The sequence below is a fragment of the Petaurus breviceps genome, unplaced genomic scaffold (genome assembly GCF_028583685.1).
Source record: "Petaurus breviceps papuanus isolate PSGF00001 unplaced genomic scaffold, PetGlider_PUasm1.0 551, whole genome shotgun sequence".
Taxonomy (NCBI): domain Eukaryota; kingdom Metazoa; phylum Chordata; class Mammalia; order Diprotodontia; family Petauridae; genus Petaurus; species Petaurus breviceps.
In genome coordinates this window covers 33805-46182 of record NW_027186372.1, presented here as the reverse complement: position 1 = coordinate 46182, position 12378 = coordinate 33805, and the positions used below count along the sequence as shown (strand labels likewise).

Genomic DNA, 12378 nt, shown 5'->3' with positions numbered 1-12378 from the left:
GTTGTGAGCAGACTACAATATATTGTTTATCACAAAAGACGTAGTGCAGTTTTAAGCTATCAAAAGCTTCAACAAAAGAGAAACTTTAAAGAACAACAGGAGAAAGGATATCATCAAAGAACTGTATGATAGGAAGAAAACATGGGCTGGTCATATGACAAGAGCAGAAGGTGGCCAAAGTGTTCCACCCAGCATTCTGGCTGAACCCCTTGCAGTGAGCTTTTAGAAGGACTCAGTCCAAAGCTGCACAAAATAGGCAAGCATAAATGGGTTATGACATGTTATCACTGCAGACAGCTCTTAAATCAATGAGATATTCATAGATCTCATTAAAACTTCCCTTCAACCAAAATAAACTTTTCTCTGTACTCCCTAAACATGGCCTGCAGTACCCCACTTCTATGCTGGTTTACAATATTTCCTATTACTTAAAATATGTATCCTTCCTCTTTTTTGCCTATTTAATTCCCACTCATCCTTTTAAAGTCCAGCTCAAATACAGAACCTACCCTGAAGGCTTCTTCTAATTCATCCCTGTCTCATGTGTTAACAACGTTCCTTATCTTGGCCTTGACATAGGATATTTTATTTCATAACTCTAAAGTGTATGTCATGCAATACTTAGAATTACTTAACCACACTCCTTTAATGGTATAATTTATGTAAGGTTCATGAGGTTAGTGACTATGTCTTATTTCACATTTTTATTTCCCCCAGAGCCTAATAAAATATTTTATACAGAGCAGCCACTAATGTATGTTTCATGAATGAATCTGTCAGGCACTCTTTGAAGCACTGAGAAGGAATAATCATAGAAGATGAAAAGCAATGACATCCAATCAAAGGCTTTTACATTTTAGGAAGGAGATTTAGACAATATTGTAAGAAAATATAAGGATGGACAGATCACTAACGTGGGAAGGAATCTTCCCAGAGGCATCTGAGCTAGGTCTTGAAGAAAAAGATTTCAAACAGGGATGAGGAATAAGTACGTTCATAGCACAGAGAATGAATGGCTTGAATGAATACACTTAGGAACAGGCAGAGGGAAGTCTAGGTTTGCTGGAAATGTGTAAAGGGACTTGGAGTTATATTATATGCCTATGATCGCAGATACCGAAGGCTGGCCTTGAGCTCAGCAGTTCTGAGCTGCACTGGTCTAGACTGATCAAATATATGTTCACATTAAATTCAGCATTAATATGGTAAGCCTCTAAAAGTGAAAACCATTGGCATGACTTGGAAAGGGTTAAAATGCCTCAGATTAAAATTCCATGCCAAATAAAAATAGGTCCAGTAACCTGGTCAAGACAGGGAAACCTAGTCAGGGCTGAGATGGGTAGCACAGAATATATAAAGGGGGATAGGATTTAGGAGGCTGTAAATAGCAAGGGGAATCATATTGAAGAGGGTTTTAATGACAGACTAAGAAATTGGCTTAAACTGAGGAATGGCATGATCAGGTCTCTGCATTCTGAATATTATTTTTCATTCAAAGGAAGGATAAACTAGAGTGGGGAGGACCTGGAATCAGGGATGTTAGTTAGGAGGTAACCATAATCATACATTTGAAAGGTGATAAGGGTTTGATCTAAAGTAGAGATAAATGTGAATGGAGAGAAGGAAATGGATGGAATAGAGAGAGGAGATACAGAATCAAGAATGGCAGCAAATCTTGTTCACATCTCAATGGTTGGCAGTAAGTAGTAGAGCCAGGGATTAAACTGAGGACTTCTGACTGAAAATCTAGTATTCTTCCTATGACACTACACCAGACAGCTTTGCTAAGAGTGAAAATACAATAGGTGACACTTATTTATGTACTTTATGATTATGCTCTGTATTCATCATCTCATTTGACCCTAACAACTTCAAACTCTAGATTCCCATCTCCAACTTTCTACAAGAAAATGCAACCTGGAAATTACCTAAGGCCAATTACCTCAATGCAGAGAACTTAAAAACTCGCTATTGGTTCTAACTTTAAAGTATCACTCACTTTCCCATTGGAAAAACTTTTCACTCTTCTGTTGAAAATTCTTCAATGACTCTTTATTGTTCACTGATTAAAGGTCCAATAAAATTCCTTCCTGAGAACTGCCTAAAAATTCCATTTAGTTGATATTACTCTCCACATACTGTGTGCTCTGATCAAATTCAACTATTTAATACCCTAAGTATTAATACTTAATACAAGTATCTTGTGCTTTCCTCTTCTTGTGTGTCCTTGGTACGGTTCCCTGCACCTAAAATGTCCTCTCAACTCCCCTGATGAAAGCATGATTCTTTCATAATTATCTTCTCTGAAATTCCTCCCATCTTCATCCCTTGAATCCTCACCTGCTGCGTTTTTACCTCCTCCCAATTTATTATTTCATATTGTAGTTATTTATGTACATACTGTATCCCCTACTAAATTATAAACTCATTGATATCATTGTCTTGTCTTTGTACTGTCCTAACATTATATCATAGGTCTTAATAAATGGTATATGAAGACTGATATGTCAATTCAAAAATCTGAAGGGTTTTCATATAGAGGAGATATCAGACTTAACCTATATGAAATAACTCACAATTAAATGGCACTTTACAAGGCACTTTTATAAAATGGAATTAATAGTATTTGTACTATCTACCTTAACAGGGAAGTTGTGAGTAAAATGGGACATACAATGGCTAAATGTCATATAACCAAGAAGGTATTCTGACTCCAACTCCAGGGATGTCTCCAATAAAACAAAATGCCTCTCCATGCCATAGCTACAAAGAACAGAAATAGGAACACGTGGAAGCTTTCTAACAGAGCCAGACATTAGCTCAGTGAAACAGGAAATCAATGACTATAATACCAAAAGTGGAATAAGCTGTCTTGTAAAGTATTAAATTTCGTGTTACCAAAAATATTCAAAGGTCAAATGATTACTTGCCGACTGTTATCAAAGGAATTTCATACATTTGAGAAGAGATTGGACAAGATAACGGGACAAAGTTTTACAAACTGTGGTATGTTATCTCTCTGGGGTACAATACACAAAAAAATGAAAAGAAAAAAAATATATTTTTAGAACAACTCATGCATAAATAATCTACTTTTTCCCCAATGAAAACAAAGTTTAAATCACCATCATCAAAATACACACTAACATATAAATTTGCTCTAATGGAAGTGGAGTGCAGAAAGAGATTACACAGTGGCCCATGGAGCCTGTGTTCTCTTCTTGCTTCTGGTAGAGACCACACCATAAGTAGCAAAGGGTCAGGACACTTCATGGAAGGAGGAACAGTAATGGCATACTGTAGCGGCAAGCACCCCAAGTGTCGTCAGGTTTTGCTGCCAACACAGGTTCTTGGATCTGCTTTGATAAAGGAAAGCAACTCAAAATGGGTTAACAAGCTTACTTTAATCAGTCAAATATATATCGTTTACCTTGTTCAGGGGTCAGCACCCTGAACTTCAAAGTACACAGACAGAATTATCAAGACAGAAACAGATCTAGTAGACAGATTTCAAACTGTCCAACCATTACATCCATACCAAATCAACATCTGGCTTTCAACATCTGGGTTTTTCAAAGCCGGGGGGCTCTGGACAACGGCTTCCCAGAATCCAGATCAAATCACAGAACACTTCTCAAAGTGAGCCCTAAAACAAAGCCTCACATCCGGGCTTATATAGCCTTCTCCTGGCTCAGAGAATGTAACAACCTTTTGGACCCACTGGCCAATCAAAAATTACCTACTGAAAAACAAGCCTCCCATCCCAGGCTCCAGGTGCACTTTAGCCTAGGGGCAGGGAAGATCTTTAAAATTTACATTTGCATTACACATACCCTCAATGCCAATCAGTGCTTCTCACCAGCCATACCCTGCAACAAATGGGACTAAATTTACTCATTTCTCTATAGATGGAGTGGGGTGGGGTCACAAAGAAACAGTCTAGCAACCAGGAACTATAGTACTACAGCTCCTTAGCACCCACTAGTGCCAGTACAGCATGTACAATCCTCCCACATACCCTTGGAGTGAAAAGGGTTCCCAAGGCCAGGTTTACTCACTGAGGCTCTACTTAGGCCTACCACTAGAGGGCAGGAGAATAACTCCATGCCTTTCCCCAACCAGCCCTTGGATCCCAAGGATCTAGGAGGTTTCCTCACAAAAATTTACAGATTTGAGGAGTTTATAAGCCACCCTCGTGTTTTCTTGCTTGTCGTTGAAAGGCCATGTAGTACAATGGAAGGAGTGGTGGAACTGGAGTCAAAGCAACAAAATTCCAATCCTGACTTTGTCACTGACTACTAGGATTCTGTTGGACAAGTCACTTAGCCTCTCTTGACCTCAATTTACTCAAATGTAAAATGAGGAGAGTGGACGAGATAAATTTTGATGGTCTCTTCTACTCTAAATATATGATGCCATGATTAGATTGTATACAGCTAAAATTTAGATTTATTTTTACAAGACTGACCGGTGTTATAAAAATTGTAGTAACTTTATTTTATCTGACTAAAACAAGCAGTAAGAAAATTATTTTCATAGGTCATTTCATGAAATGTGTGTGAGAAATGAAACAAATTTTAAAAATAAATACAGGATATCACTCCATAAAATTCAGAAATGACTAATTTCAAAGATCCTTTCTAATTTTAAGGTGACATAACACTAAAAAGATTAAGATATGACAGTACCTGTTGGTAATTCTGCTGCTGATGAGCCTTGTGCTGACATTTAAACAGCTTATTTTCATCTAGTAAATCCTATTAAAATAGAAATAATAAACTGTTTGTTGATTTAGATTAAATTCACATAAAACATTCACTAACCCAATCAATTATCTTCACCTGTAGCAGTTTCCCTTTGTAACAAAGATCTCTCCTTTTCTCTTAAAATACTTTCCATTAACTTCACTTGATTTTCCTTTGCCTTTAAGCTAGAAGAAAAAAAATTAAATCCTTAAATTCATCTATCACCAAAAAGGAATTATAATTAAACTTTAGTATGTCCTAATCTAAAATAGGTACAACATAAGAAATACCCATGGATTTCCTTTCCCAAACACACTGAATATCCTTCAACCTTTCCCTACAAGCACCTCCTCTAGTACAATTCTGCACCTTATTGTCCTAGATCATTCGAACTCTCTGTTGACATTGTTGCTGCTGTGTATTTGATGCTTACTACTTACAAAAGCAATCATAACAGGTACCTTTAGCTAAGAAGTATTTCTCAATCATAATTTCTCTGCACAACAACTATTCTCCACCATTTCATATCATACAAGTAAAACCTTATCAGTTGAAAACAACCTTGTAAGCTATAAATAGCTGATATTAGGGTTTCCAAGTACAAAACTTTGATATTAGAATTCACTTCTCAGAATACTCCTCTAGATACAAGTGCTTGTGAGAACAGAAATAAGGTTTTAGTGGTTGTTTTGTATAGTTTACCAAAGCACTGGGAATTTCTCAGGTACTCAATACCAGGTTTAGTCCAAAAGACCAGGTTTGATCAGACCAAGATGAGAGGATTTTGCTTGGTTGACATCTAAAGGAACATTAAATGCTGTGGCCATTCTATAATCATTATACCCCAAAATACTTTCTCTCCTGCCATACAATATAACAACTCACATAATAGTTATCATCAAAAGCAATTCTTTTTTTTTTTTAATGGAGGGGCGAAGGTAGGGCAATGGCGTTTAATTGACTTGCCAAAGATTAAACAGCTAGTAAGTGTTAAGTATCTGAGGCTGGATTTGAACTCAGGTCATCCTGACTCCAGGGCTGGTGCTCTATTCACTACACCACCTAGCTCCCCCAAATCTTAATTGTTTTTTTTTCCTTTTTAAAACATCAATTCTTAATATGCAATTTGTAAAATAAAGTCAGGTATAAGAATCATCCAAAGTTTCTGGTAGAGATTTTTCTGTCCATCAAAAAAAAATAAAGAATATATTCCTAGCCAATTCAAAGACAGTGGTATATATGATATCTATCCCTCAATATTTCCAGGTTTTGTTATATTTTGGTATCCATCTATATTAATCTATAGACATAAATATCAACAGACTGATACACATAGACTTAACAACATAAGTACTCTCATAAACAATGCATGAGCTAAAAAATGTTATTTAATGACCTTCAGATGTTTGACAAAAAAACTTAAAATATTTTAAAGTTGAACTCATTTTATATTACTAATATTCAGTATAATTTAATAACAATCTCCTTGAACATTCCAAAAAGAAAGTTCTTGTCACCAAGGTCAAATGGTTCAACATTATAAATTGATAAAAAAAATTTTCAGAGAAAATAACATTAGGAAAGAGGTATTTACCATGTGTATTGCTGTTATACCCTAAAGACTATGGGAATTTTCCATCTGACTTGCACCTGAAACCTGACATATAGGTTGTTAGAATGCAAGCATCTTGAGAACAAGAGACTGTCTTATTTTTCTATTTTTATCTCAGCTTTCAGAAGAATACTTTGCATATAGTACACACTTAATACATTATTTACTCATTCAAATTTAAAAAAAAACACCCAAATGTGCTAAGCATTCAGAGAACCACACAAGACAAAGGAAGAAAAGGGAGAAATTCTTCTAGACATTCAGAAACACTCCATGAGACTTTGCTTTACAAAGAATCTTGTTGTGCTTACATGTCCTTGGACAACAACTTACCTGACTAAAAAAAATCTGTTTTTGAGGGAAAAATAAGTCAGAAAACATTCTTTAACTATTTATAGGCAAACTCAGGGAAGGTAAAACATGCATCTTGAGGTATTGGTACATATATCTGCTGCTAAATAAATACTCATATATTCTCAAGTTCCTGAATCTGTGATGCAGAAGATTCCTAAGAAATAAAATAACGTTTTTGTACCACATAAAAAATCATTTATTGGAAAGACACGGTATACTCAAATGAAATACAATTTATCTTGGTAAAATTAAAAGCAAGTATAAGATTTACTTTTCAACATCAACCATGACATATTACAAAAAGGAAATGTTATCTCATTCAATCACTAAATTTAAGATGCGTAAGTATCTGTTTCCAGAAGGATTTAAGGCAGTTGATTGATTAAAATTGTTTAAGGTAAGATACTTAAGGATAAAAGCATAAAATCTATTAGAATGAAGAGATTCATTCATTTATAATAGTTGAGAAGATTTGCAACATCTGGCTAATAAATCTGGCTTTAAATAGAGAGAAAACACTCATTAGAAAATAATTTCCCACTTGGCGGCTAGGTGTCACACAGGCCCTGGAGTCAGGAGGACCTGAGTTAAAATCCGACCTGAAACACTTAACACTTACTAGCCATGTGACCTTGAGCAAGTCACTTAACCCCAATTGCCCTGCCTTCTACCTTTCAAAAAGCAAAAAAAAAAATTCCCTAGAAATAAACTTAAGCAAGATATATTTACCACTTTGCTCTCCAATAAGTTAATAGTCCACACACAATCCTCAGGTGTAATTAATTCATAACATACCTGCTGTAATTTTTGTTGTGTTATTTTTTGAACATGTGCTTTTACAGCTGCATTTTCATCTTATAAAAAAAAAGATAATCATAGCTGGTATTTTGATTCTCTGACTTCAACATATCCATGATTACATTAGTGTTAATACCCCTCTACTGATGGAAATTGTAAACCACCAAAAATCTCTTTAGATTTTCTTCATGAAATGAAGTGAAATTTTCTGCATGAAATGCCTACTAACATAGGCAAGAATTCATGATAGGATGGTCAAGATTTTGGACCTTAACTAAGCTCATCCTCATGTAAAAATGTCACAATTCCACACTCATAACCTTTCTAGCTTGGTAAGAAACCTAAAGAGCTGTGCCCTGCAGCCATAAGGGACACTTTAATAGAACAATGAGGCTTGTTATTCACACTCCAGAATGTGCATGGTGTCTTTATTTTGAAACTTCTTACCTGCAACAAATTTCTTCTGTTAACAAGATCTTTTTCTTTCTCTTCTAATACAGCTTTCATGGTATTCTCCTGTTCTTCTTTCCCTTTTAATCTGTACAAGAAATTTCCAAGAGCTACAGAAAAAATGTTCAAAAAATTTTTTTGAATGGTAAAAGACTAAACATCAAGGGGAGGCAAGGTAGCACAGTGAGTAAGAGCACTGGCTCCATTGTCAGGATGACCTGGAGATGGAATCCCTGGCTCAGACACTTAGCACCCAACCAGAAACACCTGGCCATGTAACCTTGAGCAAGTTACTTAACCCCAATTGCTTTAAAAAAAAAAAGACTAAACACCAAAATGAATAGATATTCCAAGGGATTAGTAATATTTTTGAAAATGAGTATTTCTTCATTCAAACCATTTCAAAATAAATGCTAAATACAGTATGAGACAATTATAAAACAGGCTACTAATTAGATATTACATTAGAAATAATATATTTAATCCAAATGTAGGCCATGCCTTCCTACTCAAACATCAGTACAGTTTATTTTTATACTCTTAAAAGAAGGAAAACAACAAAAATGGCGAAAGCAAAGGAAAAAATAATGGCAGAAATGAAAAAAAAAACATTTGTTTTACTCTAAAGAAATATGTAAATTTTTCATCTAGTAAATAGACTAGATTACAGTTTATACCTATTTATTTTTCTTTCAAAACATCTCATGTAAGGTATACCATCTACAATATCTTCTATTGACTCTTCTTCCTTGACTTCAGTGATGCTGCCCTCTCTTGGTTTTCCTCTTATCTATCTTACTATTCCTTCCCAATATCCTTTATGGTACCCTCCTCCTTGCACAACCCATTCTGTGGGCATCCCCAAGAATTTATACTGGGCATTCACTTCTCTCTCAACACTCTGTTCTCAAATCTAATCAAGTTCACAAGGATTCAATTACCTTCTGTTTAACATACCCAGTCCTACTCTGTCTCCTGAACTCTAGTCATGTATTACCCAAATGACTTTTGGACATTTCCCCCCAGAATGTACTAAAAGAATTTCAAACTTAACATGTCCAAAAAGTAACTCATATTTCCTCCCAAAACTTCTATTTATGAAGGATTGACCATTCTTCCAGGCAATCAAGTCCACAATCTCTCTCTCAACTCCCATATCCAATCCATTGTTATGTCTTTTCAATCATACCTCTACAGTATCTTATACCAATATCTTTTTTGTTACTCACACAGGGTCCATGGCACCTTTTACCTGGACTATTGCAAAAGCTTAACTGGCCTCACTAGTGGTGTCTCTTCTACTGCCAATCCATCCTCCAAGTGGCTGCTAAACCTAAAATTTGGATCTAATCACATCACAAAACTCATGTTACTAAAAAGTCTTCAGTGGATCCCTATTGCCTCTAGGATATAAGAATCTTCAGTCTGGGGCTTAGAGCTCTCTGCAATTTAGCCCCCACCTGGCTTTCCACTTTTATTTCAAGTTATTCCTCTTCATATTTTCCTTTCCACTCAAACTAGGTTACTTGATGTTCAATACATGAGATATTTTAGTTACTGTTTCTGTCTTTCCATAATTAGTTCTCCCTACCTCCAACATCTGGAGCCGACTCCTCATCTCTGCCTCCTAGGAGCCTCAGCTTTTTTCAAAGCATAGCTCAGTTGCCAGTTCCCACATGAGACTTTTTTTTGATCACTCCAAGAATGAGCATCCTTTCCCATTCTGAAGTTATTTCATATTTACCTTGTATATATATTTCATATATACCTTGTATTACATGTAGTGAAACTATAACATCTTCTATTCCATTACCTCAAATGGAAGATCATAAGTTTAAGTTTAAAAAGAATTTAATTTCTGTCTATGACCAGTCTACAGACAGTGTAGTATGTGTTTAATATATAGTTATTTGCTGACTATAGGCCAATATTGTATTTTTAAAACATTTTTTTTAAATTTAGGTATTTTAAAAGTATTGAAAATCATTTTAATTTTTTTAAATTTTTCTTTTTGCTTTTTGGAGGGGGAGGAAAGGTAGGGTAATTACCCAAGGTCACACAGCTAGATTTATGTTAAGTATCTGAGGCCAGATTTGAACTCAGTTCCTCCTGACTCCAGGGCCGGTGCTCTATTCACTGTGCCCCTTAGTTGCCACATTGAAAATCATTTTTAAAGTAAGTTTTTTAAACTCTGAATTTTAGAGAAGTAATACAATTAAAACATACAACCTAGCTTAATTTAAAAAGATAGTCTTGTTTCATCAATAAGCTTCCACCCAGATTGAAAATGAACATGCTGCATTAAAAATAAAATCTACATCAGGACTGGTAATTCTATTACAGTTAGTTTGGAAATGGGAGCAAAGAAGTTGTTTCTTTTTGGTTAGTCAATGGCGTTAGATAGTAACAGTAGTCACAGTTCAGCCTGAATAACAACCCCCCCCCAAAAAAAAAGATTTTGTTACACAAAATATCTCTTAAATGTCAAATTTAAAATGTGTCATGCACCTATATGTTCAGTTAGCCAGGTTGTAGAAATTAAAATTTTCATCACAATGATATCTAATTTAATAGTGCATAATGAAGAAAATAGTACTTACAAATTTTGAAGTTCTTGAATTTGAGAAGCAACTAATACCTTTAAAAAAGAAAAAAAATTAATAATCATGGTAAATTGTTGAGGATTTAAGATATCTAGTACATTAAAAGTTATGACTGTGATTTGCTGTCCTTTTTGGGTGGAACACTGTCAACAATTTATTCTAAGCAGGGATGTCACAATTCTCCTTCCCAAAACCAATATTATAGTAATTACTATTATTATAATTAAAGAAGACAGCTGAGTAAACAACTCACAATTCTTAGTAATAAAATTATTTAGCTTTAAAAATTTGGTAATTGTGAAATATATAAGATATTTTTAATACTCCTTAATCACACTAAAAGATCCTACACCTGAAAGCCAAATAATAAAAATATAAACTATTAATACTAGAAATGAACAGCAAGAATATTCCTTATTTTAAGATTGTGGCCCAGAAAGAAGAATTATACATGGTCCAAAGTTGTAAGAAGTATTTCACCAATGACTCAGAACTAATATAAAAAATTACCTGACTCCCTAATTTAGGACTCTTTCCCCTATAATAAATCATGTCACCTAATAATGCCTTCATAACCCTCTTTCTTATTCTTAGCACCTTCTCACTCTCTTACTATGAAACAAAAGACAACAATAAATTCCTTTCCATTTCATGCATCATCTCTTCCATACAATGTTATACCTTTTTTTTCTTCCCATAAAGGCATCCCAGATTAAACCCCATCAATTTCTAGGAACCTGAATAATTACTGATACTTTTATGGTATTCTATTGCTTTGCTTTATTTTTGTTTGTTTTGTTTCCTTTTTTCTTCTAGCCAGATTATAAATTCCTTGAAGGGGGTGAAGAATCAAAAATTCTCTCATAACCTTTCACCAAATTTCTACAGAAAGAGGAAGCTCAAAATTTGCTATGACTATGTTGTATTTCTAAAAGTATGGGAATCAGAAAGTGAAATACTCCACAAATCCATTTGTTTTCCATAGAGTGAAGTATATAAAAGTAAACTAAATATTTAAAAATATCTTTAAATTTTCTAAATTTTAAAAGTTGGCAAACTAACAGCAAAGCAAAAGAATTCTTCTTTTTATGATTCTTCAATATTTGACTGTCGTCAGAAGATCTATGAATGTTAATGAAACTAAATTTTCTTTCATAGCAGAAAAAGATCATCAATAACACCAAAACAAAAATGTGTCATTCTCTGGCTCTGGATTTGTACCTGTTGAGCCTTTTCAAGCTGCGTATTTCCTACTTCATCTTTCAGAGCCTCCATTTCCTGTTTCAAAGCCTTTACAATGACAAAAGAGACAAGATTGGACAATGGAAATACAAAAGTTGACAAAAATGGACTGTTTCTTATTATAAAACACAATGCAAGGATAAACAAATGAAAGTTAATGGTGTAAATTGAGGATAGAAAAACAACTATTTCCTACTTAATACCTGAACAGTCTTCTCCTTGTTAGCATTTTAAGAAGTTCAGCTTCCATGAGCTCTTCTTCAGACTTAATCTTTCCATCCTTTTCATGGATTCTTAAAAAAAGAAAGAATATTAACTACAACACACACACACAATTAGGATGCAAAAGTAGAAGCTGCCCATTAATAAGCTGCCCAAATGTCCTCTTCATATCTACAACAACAGTTTAGCCTTCTAGGGAAAAAGAGAAGAAACACTCCCTCCATCCTTTCGGTTCCTGGTCAAAATCAAAGAATCACTACCTGAGAGGGGCCTATAATCATGACCAGAGTTTGGTGATGGTGTTTATTAAGGCCCTTGAGAAAGCTATATAATTTTGCTCTTGAGAAGTCAT

At 34.7% G+C, this 12378-nt stretch overlaps 1 long non-coding RNA gene across 1 annotated transcript; it reads right to left on the bottom strand.

The window, feature by feature from the left end:
- Nucleotides 1-7974: 7974 nt before the first annotated feature.
- Nucleotides 7975-11822, bottom strand: LOC138172478 (uncharacterized). The gene is made up of 3 exons (XR_011171128.1): nt 11784-11822; nt 10560-10597; nt 7975-8047 (listed from the first exon to the last, which is right to left on the bottom strand). It is a non-coding gene; the product is annotated as an uncharacterized lncRNA (long non-coding RNA).
- Nucleotides 11823-12378: the final 556 nt, after the last annotated feature.